Consider the following 19,381-nt stretch of genomic DNA (forward strand, 5'->3'; position numbering starts at 1 on the left):
AGGAGAACCATGCCCAATGTCCGGCTGGTAGGTGACGGCCGAGGGAATGAACCCGAGCCAGTCTCCTCTATAGCCAACAAAGCAGCTCCACTGGGCATTGGCCATGTTGACTCGGACTCCGCAGTCAGAAACACTAATCATGGTTTCACAAGAAAGAACTCTATTTCAGTCGCGGGAGCTGGAGAGACAAGGACCGCAGTCAACATAATCCCAGGTGAGCAGAAGGGTCCAAGGAGGAGGTAGATTCCAGGAGACCAGCGCCAAAAGGCAATCCCTGGCCGGGAAGCTCCCGGCAGGAGCTCCTCACCTGTTGGCCATATTGGAACCTAATCAAAGGTACAGGGCCTCTGAGGGTGGCACAATAAGTGCTGAAGCCCTTAGATGCCTTCCCTGGCCACTGTGCCCTCAGTACCTATGGTACCATTTACAAGGGACTGACCTGTGGCCAAAGACTGCCAATTAGGTTTTGTCTTAATGCAGTTTCAGGGAAAGAATATAGGGCCTGGGTAACTGTTTGGCAGGAACCTCAGTCAAAGTACATCAGCAGTTTGGCAAAAAGTGGGGCAACGATGCAAAAAAAGGACACTTTCTTACAGTCTATGTATTTAACAATTAATCTGGCAATACCTTCTTGAAAATATGATATTGTATCTGTGGCTTACAAGTAGCTACACGCTGGTGCTCTGTCTTGTTGATAAATTTAGATCCATTAATGGTGTACCTGACAGTCCTCAACATCCAAACATACAATGTCATTGGCGCTACTGAGTCGGCATGCAGGAAGATGGACAACTTAATAGTTTGGTTGACATGGAACCGGTAAACTGGATTTTGTAAGTGGGAGTTAGTTATCAGGACTTCACTATCTCTATGAACCTGGATTAACAGTTCTTCTATAGTCTGGATCTGAAACTCACTGATACATCGTAGAGAGGTTTCAGGTGGAATCATTGTTTTGAAGCAGAGGCATCAGTTTTGAAGCCTTATCTACCCTCTTCCACTGTTCCTTTCTCCACCATTGCCAAAACATTTTGCTAGCTTGGTATCCTGGCAGCTCTGTATCTGGTAGCCCTGGCTCCTGAGGAGTTAATGTAATCGCACCTCTTCTTGCCTGAAGTTTAGAAAAGGCAGATCTAGGAGTACAGATCTGCAGTGCACAAATAGCTTTGACCATTCCTGCCCTTTATCTTTTCTAGCAAGAGTTGTTTTTTTTTAACAAACTTTATTGATCACCACAGAGTAGCTCCGAGTTATCATATCCAGTACATTGTGGTATTTTCCATTTCCATACTGTTTACATATGGTATCTATTTGCATTTCCAAGGGTATACGTACATAAGCGGAAGGAAAATAATAACATCTTTGTTGTTATGATAACATGGATATATACAAGATAAAAAGATCATTTGAGTCGATAATCAACATTATTTCAAACAATCCGACTTGAAAACGAAAAAAAACCGCCCCCCTCCCATCTCCTGGCCTGTCGGTTCCATGTGCCTCTCACATTTATCTACTTGTGTAGACATCACTTGGTAAGGCTTACTGCTGGTATGCGGGTGTTTACGCGATATAGTCATTTGACCATTAGTGAACCTAGAACCGCATAGTACGGGTTTCACTGCGGGGTAGAATTGGTTTGTTGTGGGAACAGATCTAGTGTTTTGAACCCTTCCAGCCTGATATCTCATTCCATGAAAATGGGGAGTTTTCGTAATCCACGTGCCTCCTCACGCCTGATTGCCGCGCTTTTGGCACTACTCCAACGTACCACCTCGTCTTGCCATGTAGATAAGGTGGGGCATCTAGTGGACTTCCACCTCATGGTGATAGCGCGTAGGGCTAGTATATGGGCAAGGTCGAGGAAGCACAATTGAACTTTTAGGGTGTTTGTGCGCCTGCGGAGACCTAGTAGACACTCAGTTATGTTGTCATCAATCTGTCATTGTGTAATCTCCCCAAGTGCATTTCGGACCCCAGCCCAGTAGTCACGAAGGTGAGGGCAAGCCCATAACATGTGAACGAAGCCCGCCTCCTCAGACCTGCAACGTGGAGCGTCTGGGAACATGCGACGCAATCTCCGTGGGGTTAAATAGGATCTGTGTAACACCATGCTTTGTATAAATGTAAATTTGGTATTGCGGGAGACTTGCTTGGGGTGCTCCAGGACACTTCTCCAAGCTTTATCGGTTAGTATACTAGCAGTTGTCTCCGTCCATTTTATTCTTACGTCGGTGAGTGGAACGGATGCTTGCGTCCGAATACCAACGTATAGCCACTTCATAAGATGGCGACCCTTCCCCATAAAATATAACGTTCGGGCTAACTCATTTGGTGGAGGCTCATGTCGCTGAGGTGCCCACGTCTTCTTAACGTAGTGGGATACCACAGCATAGGTTAAGTAAAGTTGCTCCGGTACTCCCGTGGTTTGTACAAAAGTGTCATGATCAAGGAGGGTGCTATCACCAAACAACGACCCAACCGTATTCAAGCCAATCTCGGACCAGGCGTGTAGCTGAGCCTTCGTGAGCCTGCCGCCAGTGGTTGGTAGTCCTAATAGTGTGATAAAAACTAGCGTAGGGGGTCACACCTGATGTATAAAGCAGTGCCTTTTTCTAACAGTGGAGGGCCGTCTCAAGTAGCGTTGGCGCATTCGGGGGAATTCTTACTTTGGGTAACAATAGAGTGTGTAGATTATGGCCTGCAGGCAGAAAAGATACTCTCCACTGAAAGGCATGTTTTACAACTGTTGCTGAACTTCTGACTGGAAGACAGAAATCCATAGCCAAGTGAGGAGCTGCAAGATACTTAGTGATCTCTCTCAAGGGAATGTCCGCAGCATCCATCGCACACCTTGAGTTGCTGCTGCAGACTAATTGTGTGAGCTACCAGTTCTCGGTCCCTTTTCAAATGGACCTCAGGGCGGTGTTCTATCAACTCCATTTCCTCCCACTGATGGTAGTCTAATCTGCAGAGCAAGCAGACTGGTTGCAATTCTCCATTGCATGGTGGTCCCCACCGCCTGTCTAATACTTCTCAGGGGCATCTTTGATTCTGCTTTCCTCCAAAGGAATGGTATCTCCAAGTCATCTGTACCGAGGCTCATTTCTCACAATTTGTACCACCAGTGAGACAGAAGGGACCTGGCACCAAACACGAATAGCGATCTGGGGAACCTTAGAATTTCTACCCAGATTAAAGGATATGCCAGGAATAACTCTGGACTTTACCATGCATTAAATTAATAAATAGCATAATTTCTATAGCGCACAGCTACTCAAAGGAGTGTCCCAGCGCTTTTAGGCATCCAGAGGGGCCTTGCTCCGAGTACAAAGCTTATGCCCTGAATCACTGGGAGGTACTAGATGGGTCTTAGAAAGGGTCTCTATATGGAATTAATGCTTCCTGTGCACCACATCTATTTTATCATAATAATGCTGTGCAGGCCTTCGGTATGTTTAGAATCATCCAGTGGATAAGATTTAACAGGGTAAGAATCCATATCTGTCTCATCTGGACAGTCAACCTGGCAGTCTTCCGAGGGGGATCGCCTCCCTCCCATGGTAATGAAGGATCACAAGGTTACCTGGAGTGGTATGGACATTCCTGGTCAAATTCAGTGCAGAATGACTGGGAGAGGGAGGATGGGACTGTGGAGACTGCGGGAGCTGTTGTTTGTAAGGCCAGGACTGTGGAGGTAGTGATGAACTAACCACTTGTGCATGGGGTAGTGGTGGTAGACTGGTGGCCCTGTACCTAACCAGCTGTACCCAACATTCCTTGGAAGAGAAGATTGGGTTATTGCAAGGGTTTTCCTCAAAACTAAGCCTCCTCTTTTTCTGGCAGTGTGTGTGGATGCTCCTGTGAAGTAGTCCTATTAAGGAATACTTAGAAGATGTTCTACCTGTTTCGTACCTTTCTGCTCCTTATATGAATAAATCATCTTAACAACGGAACCAGCCTGGAGATTAATTCGTAGCACTTACTCTCCTTTGATCTTTAGGAGGCAGTACTATGTAGGTCTGACATCTGATTTATGACTTATTTTATTTGAGCTGTACTATGTTTTTATTTCCTATTTTATTTACATTGTATTCTCAGCTCTATGCTAGTATTTCATTTAGATGACAAATTGATTGACTTCAATTTCGATAATAGCTTAAACCTTTAATAAACCCTTACTTGTTTCACTTTAAAATATGCTTCTTTTTCATTGTGAAGCCTAATGTGCTTTACTAATTACAATGTAATTTACTTTCATATTTGTTGGACAGGTTCTGTTGAGGAGCATAAGAATTAGGGGGATTGACACGACACTTGGTTTGTCTGAAGCACTTTACATTTTACAATACTTCAAAAAGCGTTAAGACGTTCAATATGAATAAATAGGAAATTACGACTAGCAGCATGGTGCCCACTGCTGCCGCTTTCAATTGTTTTAGCGCCGTTCTAGTCTTTTATGAGCTCCCTGTGGACTTCGCATTCTTGCAATTGTCACTTCCGCCGAAGTGATCTCCTCTCCCTTTGCTCCGGAAGTGCTGTTGGGCTCCGGTTGCTGCACTACGTTGCTGGGCACGGTGCAGTCACAGCGGGCGTCACAGGTAAGAGGTGCGAGCGCAGTGCCCGGTCAGTGGGTAAAGGTGCATCCTTGAACGGCGTCGCACTGTACTGTGGCACCGGGGAGGGAGGGGCGGCTCTGCTGGAAGAGGCCTCCAATCTTTGAGATAGCACATCACTGAAGTTCGTAGCGCCCGAATACCGGGCGTAGCTGAGACCAAGAGGGAACGGAAAGGGTGGGAGGGACGGTAAGAAATCTACAAACTACCCCGCTCGCTACTACAGGACATACTTAAAGTAGAGGGTGCCCAACCCGCTTGAACTTGATTGGTGTCAACAGCTGCTGTTCGCTGTCATTAGCTGATCGGAAGAGGAGAATGATACTGCAGAACCACCAGAGAGCCTCCTTGTCGACTCACCCCTCCTCCACCCAACCTCCCCCCCCCCCCCCCTCCCCATTCCTACACACTGCCCAGTGATTTGGTGGTACCGTGCGCATAGTGAGCTGGATCTATTTAGGTAAACGTTGAATAGGGAAGCAGTGAGGTTTATGACGCGGTATCCGGATATGACCTCTTCCCAGGCAGGTTCATAACAGCCAGGGGTATTTAACATTGTTTTGCAGTTAATTAGCATGCTTTACATCCAGAAAACTCAAAGTCCGGCTTCCAGTGTATAATCGAAGCGGAACATGTACTACTTCCCTGCCCGAGCACAGCCAAAAATAAGCAATCTGGTTTGAACACCTGCTCGCATCCCTTTGTTTATTATAACTCCTGTACGTTGGGTTCTATTGACAGCATCTGTCGCCCGTACGCGGAATCTGTGTTCATTTGCAATTTCCGTCTGTTTTCTCTTTACAGTATGTATGTAAAGCGCTCTGATACCCACGGGTCAAGCTAGCTCTATATAAAACTCTTAAAATAAATAAAATAAAAAAATGTGGAGGCTCGGCAACGAGTCTGTAGGCTTTATTGATTGCTGCTATTTGGGTGTTGAAACATCGTGACACAGGGACGTTATGTCCACGGTGAGAGGGGCGGCTAGTGGACTAAAGGGAGGAGCTTTAGGGTAAAGAAAATCTTTTTATAGCCGCTTGAAACTTGTTGGTTGTGAATCAGACTGTATATTTTGTACCTTCAGCGGCTGTAAAGTTTCTTCAAGTAGATCAGCAGCAACACTTCCCTGCTATTTCTCACAAACTCAATCACGCTGCAAACTTACTTATAGCATTGAATGAATGAACGTAAGTTTTTTCATGTTTCCACAATGATGGCGATGTTGTAGTGTGTCCCTTGTAGTTATGGTTTCTTGAATGAATTGATGATTCTTTGAAATGTCTAGGATTGAAGGTTCATTATGCTGTTTTCTAGCACTTGGTCTCCTAGGTGGGCATGTCCATTATGTATCGTATTATGTTTTTCTACAACTATATAATAAAGTTCCATGTTTAATACAAGAGGCCAAGGACTTTATTATAGTGGCGTGAACGTATTCCGCCCGTGATCACGGGCTTAACTATGGTGTTTGTGACGACCACCGACAAATTGAAATCTGCGACAAGAGGAGATGGCAAGCCAACTGTTATCTTTAGTGATCAAGTCATTGTGGTCGGACCTGACAACCAATGCGAGAGAGAACTATCTGGTATGCTGCAAGAGGAATACCACTGCCAGAAAACAAGTCCCCATCATCCAAGTAAGTTTGCTTAATTGCTTCATAAGAGATTTGGTCTGCCTGTGCCCAGTGGTTTAACATACACTCCCACAGCCCGAACGGTGCAAGCGGGCTCCGAGCTCTGGCGGCCCCCTCGGGCACTAAGCGGGCTCCGAACACCGGCGGCCCTCTCAGGCACTGGCAGGTCCATGGCGCAAGGAGCCTTGCATGGTACCTTGCAGGAGGGCCCCTCAAGTTTCGTTACGTTACGCCACTGCCTGTGCCATCAGCGACCGGTGAGCCACGGAGCAGGTTCTACTTTAGGAAAATAAATAGAGATCTTCCATCTGAGCAGCTTCGAGCACCCATCCTAGTGCTCTCATGCTTTGTTTCCAGTTCAAATCTGTTTTGTTGAGTAAACAAGGATAACACATATTCCCCCACCGACGTCTGCTGGCTGGTGGGTCTGTGAAAGCTGGCTAAGGTAGGGAGGGGGAAGGAGGGAGGGAACTGACGGAATGATCAAGGAAAGAGAATAAGAAACCAAACATCATGTTCACTCACCAGTGTGAAAAATGCAAAAGACCAGTAGATCGCTTCTAGTCCCTCAGACAAACGTTCTGGTACATCAGTGCGCGTTAATCCGGGTCCATGAGACAGTTCTCGCAGGAATTTTGGGCAAGAGAGTTCCCGAAATTCGTTGACAAACTTCACACGGCTCCCACACTGCTTCTGAAATTATCGCTGCTGGTGGTTGATGGCGGCGGAGATTTTTGCCATACCCAGTGTCCCACAGATTATTGAACCACTAGTCCGTGCCCCAATGGGCTGTGAGCACCTGCCAGGCGGCACAGTTCTAGGGTTATTGCCTTGCCTCTGGGAGAGCGGAGAGGGTATGTGAGGGTGTTGGGGAGGCCAAGGAGGATATAGCTAGGGAGCGGAGGTAGGCCTGTATGTAAGATGTTGATGCCAGCCTAGACTGCGTCCCAATAGAGTTTGAGTTTGGGGCAGTGCGATTTTAAGCTCTGGTTCCTTGACCTTCACACTAGTCGCTGAGATATGCGCTCTGCAGTAGATGTCTGCCAATTCTTTATCTGTCAGGGTATGTCACAACTCTTGATTCCCATCGGAGATGTGCTGCCATACCACCAGGGGTGGGTGCCCAGAGCAACATTTTGTAAAGTTCAGAGAGCAGTCATATGACGCCTGGCTTTAGGAATAAGCCATTTTTCAAAAACGGGTAAAGGGTCTGGCAGTGCCAGTCTAGGATGACCCAGGGACAGATATGGGTATGATGCCAGCGCTCCGATTCTGGTAGCCTACACTCCAGTCAGAGTTGATCAAAGGAAATCAGGTCCTCCTGGTCAAAGAATTCAGCAATTTGTTGACAGTGGGCTTCCTGCCTTGCGAAAAACCCACGGCTGGAGGGAAGATGGGATTTACAATCACTGGTGTATGGAGCGATAGCTGGGTGGTTAGGCCTTGAGAGAGAATAAAAGTATCCCATGGCTCAACAGTGGCCCGCAGCATTGGCGGAGAATAAACTCCCAGTGGATGTTGGTGTTTGGCCTAACAAGGGCCCTTCCAAACGTGTAGATTGGGAATTGACTAATCTATGAAAATCCATTGTTTTTCCAAGGTAGGCCTGTGCTACTCCGACCTGGGAGGTATGCTCAGTTCCGGCCCATGCAAAGTGTTTTACCCTTCCATATGAAAGATTCGATCATGCATTGTAATTTTGAAAGAAAAAGGGGCTGAGACTGAGCTATGAGGGTCTACATGACAAAAATAATTTTGGGCCAAAGTCATTTTTACAACTACCAGACAGGCCAGCTAGGAGAGGACTCGGGTGCGCCAAGTCCATAGGTCAGCGCTGGATGTTGCTACTTGCGCTTTGTAGTTAGCTCTGCAAAGTTTAACTACTGAGGATCACTGCATGAGACCCAGGTATGGGACAACATAGGGCACCCAAAGCTGAACCATACCTAAAGTGTGGCGATCGTTGGCCGGTTTGGATAGGTTGAGGATCTGGGATTTCTGAACATTGATTTTGAATCCCAAAACATACCCAAGGAGGTGGAGTTCATGAAGAAGGGCCGCAATGTGTAAGGTGTACGTTAGGGAGACCAAAACTTAGTCGGCATAGAATGCCAGTTTGTGTTCCCGCCCTCCCATCATTATCCCAGCAATCTGCCAATTTACTCTGATTCTTTCAGCCAGGAGCTCCAAGTAAGGAACAAAAAGAAGGGGCGATAGCGGACAACCCAACTTTTTCCCTGGGGGACCCGAAAGGGTAGAGGGCAGAGGCCATTAACCCTTACTCTGGCTTGGGGGTGAACACAACCGGTCTTTATCCATCTGCGAAACTGGGATCCCAGGCCAAATATTTCTAATGCAGTTTGCAAGAAGGGACAATGCACCCTATCAAACCCCTTCTCGACATCAATAGACGAGTAGCGTGGATATGCGGGAGCTAGAGGCCTTGCCTATAAGGTGTAAGATGCATTTAGTGTTATTGCTACAGTTCCTCTCTGGAATGAAGTCCTCTTGGTCGAGGTCCACAAGTCCCTGCATATACGGGTTCAGTTGGTCACCAAGACCCCAGTGAACAGTTTCGCGTCAACATTCAAAAGGGTAATAGGCCGGTAGGAGGAGCAATAGGTCATGTCCTTCCCTGACTTGGCAATCATTAGGATCACCACGTCGTTCATAGTGGTTGCTAAACGACCCGAGTCACTTATATAATTAAACCGACTGAGCAGTGGGGCCAACTGTGGGCAGCAGGTCTTGAGTTACAGCTGACTGCTCGGAGGAGTAGAGGGTCAAGTAAAAGTGTTCAAATTCCTGGGTAATGGCCTCATATGTCTGAATCTCCGTCCCGTTCTATCCAAGGATCTGCATCACACGCTCCCTGTGAAGTTTGGCCTGGAGTTTGCACGCAGGAAGCAGTCAGGCTTTATTAACTGCCAGTGTAGTACTTTTGCTGCACTCGCAGCATTGCATCTTCTGCTTTGTAATAGTCAAGAGCTTTCAGCTCCTTGCAGACAATTGTTTCCAAACTGAGCTCGCCTCAGTTTGCTTATGAAGGTCCTCTAGATCCTTCAGTCGGTTCTCAAGCATTAAGCGCCTGTCTCGCCAGAGTGTTGAGCCGTGCTGACATGGCAATGAGGGAACTCCGGTGGACTGATTTAAGGCTGTCCCACAGTAGGGAGGGGGGAGACGTGCAAGTTGCTCCCATATCTCGTCCTGAACTGATTAATGTTGGAGTATGGTACCATTGTCATCACAAGCGGTTATGGAGTAAGAGTAGGTGAGTTTAAAGATGATAGTAATAGGGGAATGATCTGAGAGCAGATACTCCGGTGGCTGCATCTGGGACATACGGTTGAAATGAGGAGGAGACCAAGAAATGGTCTAACCGCGCATAGGTTTGCTGAGCGACATAGTATTGAGTGAAGTCGTGGGTGGAGGGGTTTAGTGCCCTCCAGGTGTCTGTCAAGCCCACCTCAAAGAGCCACCACAGTCCCTCGGCAGAGAAAGCACCCGTCTGCCCAAACCTTTGGACTAAACAGTCTATGGTCAGATGTAGAACTAAGTTGTACTCTTCTGTCTCCACTATCAAAAGTTGTGTAGGAGACGACGATGCTACCGGCGCAAATGCCTGTTGCAAGAAAGTTTCTTGTTGTTCATTGGGAGCATATATCGTCGCAACGACAAGGGCGATGCCCTCTAGCAATATTTGTAACGTCAAAAGTTGCCCTGGGACCCAACCAAGGAATTTGTTGGCCAATAAGATTGCTACTGCTGCAGATTTTGTGATCCTGCAGGAGTGAAATTGGTGTGTGTATGCTGTAGACCGAAGGCGTGGGCAGTCTTTTTGAGAAGGTGAGTTTCCTGGAGGCGGTATATGTCCGTCCCAGCGTCTCTGAGCATTCTAAGGGTATCTGGACTCTTAGCGGGGGCATTGAGACCTTGAATGTTTAAATTGATATCAGACATGACAATCCGAAATGGAGAACATGTAGTGTTTGTGTGAAGGGTGTGTAAGTGTTTCCAAAGGGGGCAGTGAGTAGTGGAACATAAACCAAGCTCAAGTTTTCTGATTTTGTTAGCAGCAAGTGAGGAAGAACACGGCTAACCGGAACCATGTTCAGAACAGCAGAAAGAACTGTATGCAGGCCTAAAAAATCCACTCACAATAGCAAGTGAGATTTTATCAGGTCGAGCTATTTTTAGCATTTACTCTCTGTGCTGGGGAGTTCACTTAAGTTCAAAGAAACAGGCGTTCTGTTCATTTTAGAAAGTGAATGAGCAATAAAGAGACCTTTAAATCTTGTTTTTGTCTTGACACAGTTGCTGTCTGTTCAAGGATCGAGGTCAAATGTCAGTTTGTCTTATTACTAATTGTTGCTTATCTGTTCCTGGAAAATGGTGTTTACTTTTCTTTCTCTTATTATAGTTAGTGTTTTTTGTCAAGTGAGTTATCTGACAATAATTGTGAAACAAAAGGCTGTAAATTGTCAGGTTTTATTTCTAACACAGCATTTAAACAGCGTGTACATGAATAATACAAGTATTTCAAAATATATCAGGAATTATGAAATAGCTTTTTTTTTTTTATTCAGAAGTGTGATGCAAAACAAAGCAGAACACTTTACTTGGTGATGTGCAAATGACAAATATTTGCAGAAACTCAATTTCCAGACATTGTACACTATATAGTTTTAAAACCACATGGCAGCGGAAAATTCTGTGACCATTTCAACGTAAAATCTGCTGATTGCAAATGACAGTCTGCTTCTACTTAAGGCTTTAGTTATGTATTTATTAAAAGTGACTGTTTTTAAATATGATTTGAGAAACATTCCTGCCCCCGCACTGATGACAGTGCTGTTAATGAACTGAGGCAAGTCAGCGGTCATGTGTATCCTGTATGTGGCTAGATTTGTATTATATATTGAGCAAAAGTTTAGTCTATTAAAACCAACAAAAGAGACGTGCTGAACTCGTGTATTTGGAGGTGCTCTCATATGTGATAAAGAACAAAATGTCATCTCAATGACTTAAAATACTTACCAAGGGTCACATAATTTGAAACCGGTTTGTGTCGAGCATTGTAATTAGGTAGAGTAGAATATTTAAATCACTAGACCTGCAGGTCTAGTAACATTTTTAGGATTTTTCGAGGCCTGCATTCTTATGGTACATCTTAGCAGGTCGGTACTTTTGCATTATTAATGCCTGTGTAAAGGGCCGGAAAGTGGCCCAAGAGTGAGAACTAGGACTAACTCCAATTTCCTGCATTTGTCACTGGTCTTTATTTGCCACAGTTGTGCATACCCAAATGTCTTTTTATTTTTCATATAGGACAAATTACTTTCTATTTTAATTTTTCAGTCCTCCAAGTGAAACACCAGGCAGTACGACTTTTGCCACTCTGGATAACTAGGTGTCTGGTGGGCTGTACCTCTTGTACTTGGTTGGAGTGCCTTGAGTCCATTAGAGAAGCGTATGTCTTAGCTGCCTGGCAGTGTGTGTGTGTGTGTGTGTAAAAAGGGCAGTGGTGCTTGTCTGATGGTGAGGCTTTTGTTAGCATATGTCATTCATACTTTCAATTAGCTATGTCTGAGGCTTTAAATGTGTCATAGAGGGTTCCCTTTTGGTGTCTGTCTTGTGATCCTGACAATATTAGACAAATGCATTTGCTCTGACTAGAAGTGCAGCTGTATACCAGCTCCATTCGAGCAGCGCTTTATTTGTAACTTGCTCCCCATTTACAGCACTAGCCATTGAGGACTTGTTGTGTAATTTACGAACTACAGGTAGCAAGAACGGAATTAATCAGATTTGTGGACTTTCATCAGTGGGTGTTTTCTGGATGGGAATGATGCAATTTGATGTGGCTGAATCCATAATACATTTGTAATGACCATCATCCACAATACATTTGTAATGATTATCATCCGTTGCCATCTAGTGGTCTGTTTAGTGGTCGATATGGGTGAAATGAAATTGCCCATATGCTATCATGTAGCACGAAGTCTGCTCAATTCTGAGTAATGAGTAATCCTGCTGTGGGTGCTTTTAATATTGCTTTATTATGGATGACACCGAAGTGTTCGTTTTTAGGGCTCGTGCCTGTGTTGCAGTGAGAGCCCTTTTGTATGGAGTTTTGAAAGCTGTCCACACGCTCGTGCGTGTGATCAGCTTTCGCCGTCAGGCATTGGCTTTCACGTGTTTTTTTTTTTTTTTTTTTACAAAAAAAGGCACGCGATTGGGCAAAGGCAGGCGCAAGTCCCGCCTTTGCTATGCCCATTCCCGACAGTGGCTAGCACGCGCAGCAGCGCGCGTTCGCCTTGCTGTCGTTGCCACGCTCCCACCCCCCCAGCTCCTCTGTGGTGCGCGCGCACCACTAGTTGTTGACAATAGCGATCGCAATCGCTTTCAGTGCCGCTTGTTTGCCTTGCAAACACCATAGAAAGCGAACACCTAGTGAATGACAAAGTATTTTAGATGCACAAAGTATCCTGTGTTAAGAGCTACTGCTGAATCTATTCACAGGAATAGATCCAATGCTCTTTGTCGACAGCACCAATGAAATGGTGGCGGGTATTATGGACATATAAATACAACCTTTGGACTGATTTACAGTGTGCTGGATGGGTGACTCCGTCGCAATCATGACAGCTAAGCCATCCACCATATTACAAGTGCATTGGGATTTAATGCGCTTGTAATAAGGCCAAGTCAATATCCCTCACGTGTGATGGAGTAACGTGTCCACCGCACTGTGAATCATACCCTTTATTCCATCAATGTCTTTCATTACCGCCACCACATTATTAGGATACACGCACTAGTAATATGTCGGAGGGAATATCCCTCCAGTGTGATGGAGTAACGTGTCCACCACACTGTGAATAAGGCCCTATGCTCCATTGGTACCTTTCATCCCCCTCTTCACCAGTCCCTCGTCTGATTCCTTCCGAATATTCAGTAGATGAAGAAAGGCTAATTGACCCAATCATGATTACTAGGAAATAATCTGTCATTACCTCCTTACCCCTTCCTCTCCACATACCTTACTCCATCCTCAAAATACACGGCAGCAAGACTCGGTCGGCATAGTGGGGAATAACGCAAAGTGATCTAGCCATTCAGCCTCACGGTCCAAACATTGGGACAGATTTAAAAAAGCCCCTTGCGACACTTTTGCGTCACTTTTTCATGTTAAAAATGACGCAAATGTTGCGCAGGGGCCTTGTAAATAAGCCCCATGATGTTTAAACAGGAAGGTGGGGCACCTGTTGCGCTAGGTTGTCCAAATAACCTTTAATTCCTATGCTAGTGATTACTTCCACAAATTTGTAACCACTCGGGATGAATCAGGTAGACTCAGGAAGCTGTGTCACAGCGTCTGAAGGTTCCCACGCGCACGTGCCTAAGACACTCGAAGAGACCCGGATGCGTTTTTTCTGTTTCCTGTATTTGGAAGGCCACTGGGAGACCCCTGCGGACTGCAGCAGCAGACAGGTAATTCGAGGATGTGCTTGTTATCCGGATGTCTGCTTCGATCCAGACAGCCTCTGCAGAACAGCTGCGTGTATCCCCTCGTGACCCTGCCATCACTTACAAAGGCACTGTAGCGCAGACCCATTAGGACCATCCGCAGGCAGGAGTGATTCGGTCATTTGGAGGTCAGAGACTTAATAACTTGATGAGTAGGAAGGTCAGATACCATCAATAATCAGTCCTCCATATGCTCACTCCAGGGGTAAGACAAAGAGACTGTCAGTCCATCTTGTGTATGAGCATTACTCAGGGAGCTGATTCGGTATATGTCTCAAAACATTATGATTTTCAGTTTCCTCTTGTGATAGTTTGCTAATATCTATGAGATGTCAGTCATGGCTGACTAATATGAAATCTATCCCTGAGTGATACACTTTCTGGATGACGTATAGGTGTGTGTGTATGTCCATGCATGTGTTTGTAGGGGTGCGTGTATACGTGCATGTTTGTATGTGCATGTGGATGCACGCATGTATTTGCATGAATTACCCTCATACTTGAAAACCCTCCCACACATCGGTCAGATATTGGGCTGCTCATTCCACCCATGTGGCGCATTATCCATCTGCCTGACCTACAGCTTTCACCTCCTGCCCCCTCATGGATCATCCAGTTTACAACCACTTTACTCATAGACTGAGAGTCTGCCATCCAACCATGCCCCAAATGCACCCCTGTTTGGCCATGGCCATCCCCGCCTTGGCTCCAGAACCGCCCACCGGTGGGCTGTGCTTCAACTCGACCCTCACCCTATTGACATAATCCCTAATCCTATAGGGAGCCGCAGACTCCTGCTTCATTTCCCTCATTCAGTCTTGCAGACTTTCTCTACTCATAGACTCTCTACTCATAGCACCAGCCCCCCACACCTCAGTCTGTGGTCCTATCATCTGGCCTGATGCACCCACACATCAGCGTGAGCCCAGGATCCTCTGCCTGGCCTGTCATTTGGCCTGGTCTTCCCTGGCCTTCTATAAAGAGAATGAAGCCACCAAACATGCATCTTTTACATGTGGACTTGACACCTTTCCCCATCTTTGTCAGAATTCAAGCAGGACAAGAACATGCGATCAGCCGGTCCATGGCTTTCTAACTGGGTTCAGTACCATACACAGTGTAAAGCTATATTTGGTAAAAAACATATTGTACAAGTGGCACTTGCCACAATATTAAATCTTCAGCATCATAGTAAAGAATGTGTTGGTTATTATAGCCACTTTAGCAGTTGTTCTCGGAAGCAGTCTGGACAGATGAGGTTTCTCCTGCCGTATTTTGTCAGGGACTCGGGAAAGAATTAAAAGTTAAGGTTGCATTGGCATTAATAGTTGATAGACGTGCTACCTCCACAGCCTTAAGAGATTTAATTATACAAATTCATCCACAGCAGAAGACCTGTAGGGAGAGGTGAGGTTATACTAGTTACTCTGGTGTTGCTAATGCCAGAGGGTTGCTGTTCTTTTGATATGAGAGGAGATGTTATTTCAAATCCAAAGGCTGATAATACTAGCTTTCTTGTTTTCTCCTTCCTGCTGAGTTTAGTCTCTAATCTGGCAATGTCCGAGCTGCTCGTCTGGCATTGACCTCCAAGTATTGTTAGCTTGCTAGTTCGGTAAACAGAGGTCTTTATGTAGACTGAGTTGTAAGTGATACAGTTGATCTTGAAGATGATCTTGGCTTGGACATGGAAGCCAGTGTAGATCCTTTAATGCAAGGGGGCTTTGGCTGGATTTCTGCACCAATGGATGAGCCATGCCACTGCATGAAGGATACCTTTCAGGGGAATTCCATTACGATTTACGCTTCAGGCTGCTTCCACCACATGAGAAGGTCCTCAAGATACATATAACATTACTGCTCAAATATTCAGAGAAGTGGCCCCTTTTATTAAGCAGCGATACATATAAGGCTATTCAGATTTCTGCTCATTATGCAAGAAGATCAGGAGTAATCACTGAGTATCAAACAGTGCTATGCAGTTCATTCTGCCTGGGAAGCCTCGTGCACAAAACTTCTGTTCACAGGGCCACGCTTGGTACTCACCTTAGAATTATAATCATAATCCACATTTGTAAAGCGCGAGTAATCAACCGTAAGGGTCTCTATGCGCTGGGGTCCGTTGGTAAGATTAAGCAAGCTATTGCCCAGAGTTACATGGTGCTGGGCTAATCTTCTGCCGGCGATCGAACCGTGATCCCCAGATTCCGGAGTCAGTCGCCCTGGCTGCGGCGCCACACCTCTTCCTACTCAGATTACTGGTCTCAAACCATCAATCCTCTTGCAGTAGAATGATCGATCTGTAGTCGGTGTCATGCTGGCATGTTCTCATTGACACGTTGTCATGTTCAAGGTACATACCACTTTTCACAATCCTCACCAGCCGCATAACAGTGCTGTTCCTAAGCCTTTCTGTCTACTTCTCCCCTCGCCTTCTACTTTACCTGACTCTATTTCGTGTCTTTCTGTTTTCTCTCTTTCTGGTTATAGCTCATCTCTCCACCTCATCAATGACTAATCACTGCCTTCTCTCTCTCTATGGTAATTTTCTGTCTGCTCCTATCTCTGACTATCTCTGTGAACTCTCTGTACCGCCTCTCCTTCTCTTTCTCATCTAGCTTTCCTTCTCCTCTTAACTATTCTGCCTCACCCCCTCACTTAATCCATCTATCTCTCTTTCTCTCTCGCTCTATCTCAGTGTACTCACTCCATCTCTCTCAACTTTGGTTCTTTCTACACCCCATCTCTCTTTATTCCTTTCCTCTACCTTCCTGTCAGCCTTTCACCTCACTTTGCTTGACATCTTTCTATGCCACAAATCTCATTTTGCCCTTCTCGCTACATCATCATTTTTTACATTGCATCATTCGGTGTTTCTTTCACGACCTCTTGTCTTTCTGTCTTGCCTCTTTCCATACCTAATTCCTATGCATCACCCTTCCCTCTAAATTTTTTTTCTTTCTGCCTCAAGTTCTTCTGATCTCACTCTATAACCCTACCTATCTAACTACTTCTTTTTCGCTTCCTACTTCTGTATCATTCTGTCCAGGGACCTCACCTTTCTCCCTTTACCTTACGCCTGCCCTATCCTCACCTATTTCTCCACCTCATGTTTTTCTTCACCTCCCTTCTCTCTCTAACTCTCTTGCTGTAGCATTCTTATTATTACTCTGTCCTTTTCCTGTCTTCCACCCCTCATACTTCTCTTAATGAGCAGAGCTGTACACACAGAAAGAGGATAGGAGGGCGAGGCAAGCGAAGAGAATAAAAGAGAAAAATATCAGGATTCACCTCAATATTCCCAATGTAACTCCTGCAGTGAGAATGCCAGTTGTAGAGATGGATCGACTTGTGATTACATGTATGTAGCAATTAAAGTAAAACTTCAATCAGCCTTCCAGAACAGACTAGACAACAACGCCCACAACAGCAAGGAACTATTTGGCATCGTCAAAGAACTCTCCAACCCCGACGCAGAAAACAACTCCATCCCTCCCTCACAGGACCTCTGCGACTCCCTCGCAGCCTTCTTCCACCACAAGATCACCGACATCTACAACAGCTTCACCACAACCAACACGAACCCACCACTGGAACCCGCCACCGACAACACCACCATCCTCACCTGGAACCCAACCACCACCGAGGAAACCACCCGCATCATAAACTCCATCCACTCAGGATCACCATCCGACCCCTGCCCGCACCACATCTTCAACAAAGCCGACAACATCATCGCACCCCACCTCCGAGACATCATCAACGCGTCTTTCACCACCGCCACCTTCCCGGAGAAATGGAAACACGCCGAACTCAACGCCCTCCTAAAGAAACCAACAGCAGACCCCACCGAACTCAAAAACGTCCGGCCCATCTCGCTCCTACCGTTCCCCGCCAAAGTGATTGAGAAAATCGTCAACGCTCAACTCACCACCGCCCTGGAAATCAACGACTCACTCGACCCCCTCACAGTTCGGCTTCAGAGCTAACCACAGCACCGAGACCGCCCTCATCGCAGCCACGGACGACATCAGATCCCTGACCGACAAAGGAGAAACCGTGGCCCTCCTACTCCTGGACCTCTCTGCAGCCTTCGACACGGTATGCCACCATACCCTGATACGTCGCCTCAGCAACGCCGGCATCAGAGGCAAAGCCCTGGAATGGATCATCTCCTTCCTCTCCGGAAGAACCCAGAGAGTCCGCCTCCCCCCTTCAGATCCACAGCCACAGAGATCATCTGCGGCGTCCCCCAAGGATCCTCCCTCAGCCCCACCCTCTTCAACATCTACATGACCCCCCTGGCGAACATCGCACGAAAACACGGACTCGACCTCATATCCTACGCCGACGACACCCAGCTCATCTTATCCCTCACCAACAACCCCACCTCAGCTAGAACCAGACTACACGAAGGCATGAAGGAAGTAGCGAACTGGATGACAGACAGCCGGCTTAAACTGAACACAGAGAAGACGGAGGTCCTCATACTCGGCCCTACACCCTCCACCTGGGACGACTCCTGGTGGCCTCCCGCCCTGGGCAGCACTCCCCAACCCACTGACCACGCACGCAACCTCGGCTTCATCCTGGACTCATCCCTCTCCATGACCAGACAGGTCAACTCTGTGACCTCGGCATGCTTCAACACCCTCCGCATGCTCCGCAAGATCTTCCGCTGGATCCCCACCGACACCAGGAAGACCGTCACCCACGCCCTCGTCACCAGTCGCTTGGACTATGGGAACACTCTGTACGCCGGCATCACCATCAAGCTGCAGAGGAAACTGCAACGAATCCAGAACGCTGCCGCACGACTCATCCTGAACATACCCCGCCACCACCACATCTCCGGACACCTGAAGAAACTTCACTGGCTCCCAGTCAACAAGAGGATCACCTTCAGACTCCTCACCCACGCACACAAAGCCCTGCACAACCTCGGACCAAAACTCATCAACCACCGCGTCTCCTTCTACACTCCTCCGCGCACCCTACGCTCGACCGGACAAGCCCTGGCAGCCGTACCCCGCATCCGCAAAGCCACCGCCGGAGGAAGATCTTTCTCTTTTCTGGCAGCGAAGACCTGGAACTCCCTTCCCAGCCACCTTTGCGCCATACAGGACCACCTCTCCTTCAGAAGGCAGCTCAAGACCTGGCTCTACGAGCACTGACCCCCCGCTCCCCCCCAGCGCCTTGAGACCCTTACGGGTGAGTAGCGCGCTTTATAAATGTAACTGATTGATTGATTGATTGATCTCTTTGTGCATATGTTCATTTTATTATGATGCACTTTTCCACAAACTATCCCCAAATGCCCCTTTCTTTTTAGTCTTGCAGACCTAGCGTTGCAGCGTGCATGCGCTGCTCGCTCTGCGAGGCAAATTGTAGTAGGGTAGGTTTTAGAAGTGGAGTTGAATCCCCGCCCATCTTTTTTATTGGCTGGCGTCATCGTTTATGGTAAACACTGGCTTCTGATTGAAAATGAGGCTTCTTTGTTACCGCCCTGTCTCCTTTTGGGACCTCCCATCCGGACTGGATCTTTTACTTGCGGCGTTACACGGTGGGCTTTATCTGGTGGGTGAGCACTATTTAGTGTATT

The 19,381-nt window shown here is 46.7% G+C and overlaps 1 protein-coding gene across 2 annotated transcripts in view; it reads left to right on the forward strand.

Moving 5' to 3' along the window:
- Nucleotides 1-4,456: 4,456 nt before the first annotated feature.
- The window catches only part of ELOC (elongin C), a 40,340-nt gene continuing 25,415 nt past the window's right edge, over nt 4,457-19,381 (forward strand). Inside the window, exon 1 of one of the 2 annotated variants that reach the window (XM_085605421.1) lies at nt 4,457-4,601. The gene's annotated coding sequence lies outside the window, so the exon portion shown is untranslated. The remainder of the gene's footprint in view (nt 4,602-19,381) is intronic. The other variant, XM_085605424.1, reaches the window with a different exon arrangement.

The sequence above is a fragment of the Triturus cristatus genome, chromosome 5_1 (assembly GCF_964204655.1).
Source record: "Triturus cristatus chromosome 5_1, aTriCri1.1, whole genome shotgun sequence".
NCBI classification, from domain to species: Eukaryota; Metazoa; Chordata; class Amphibia; order Caudata; family Salamandridae; genus Triturus; species Triturus cristatus.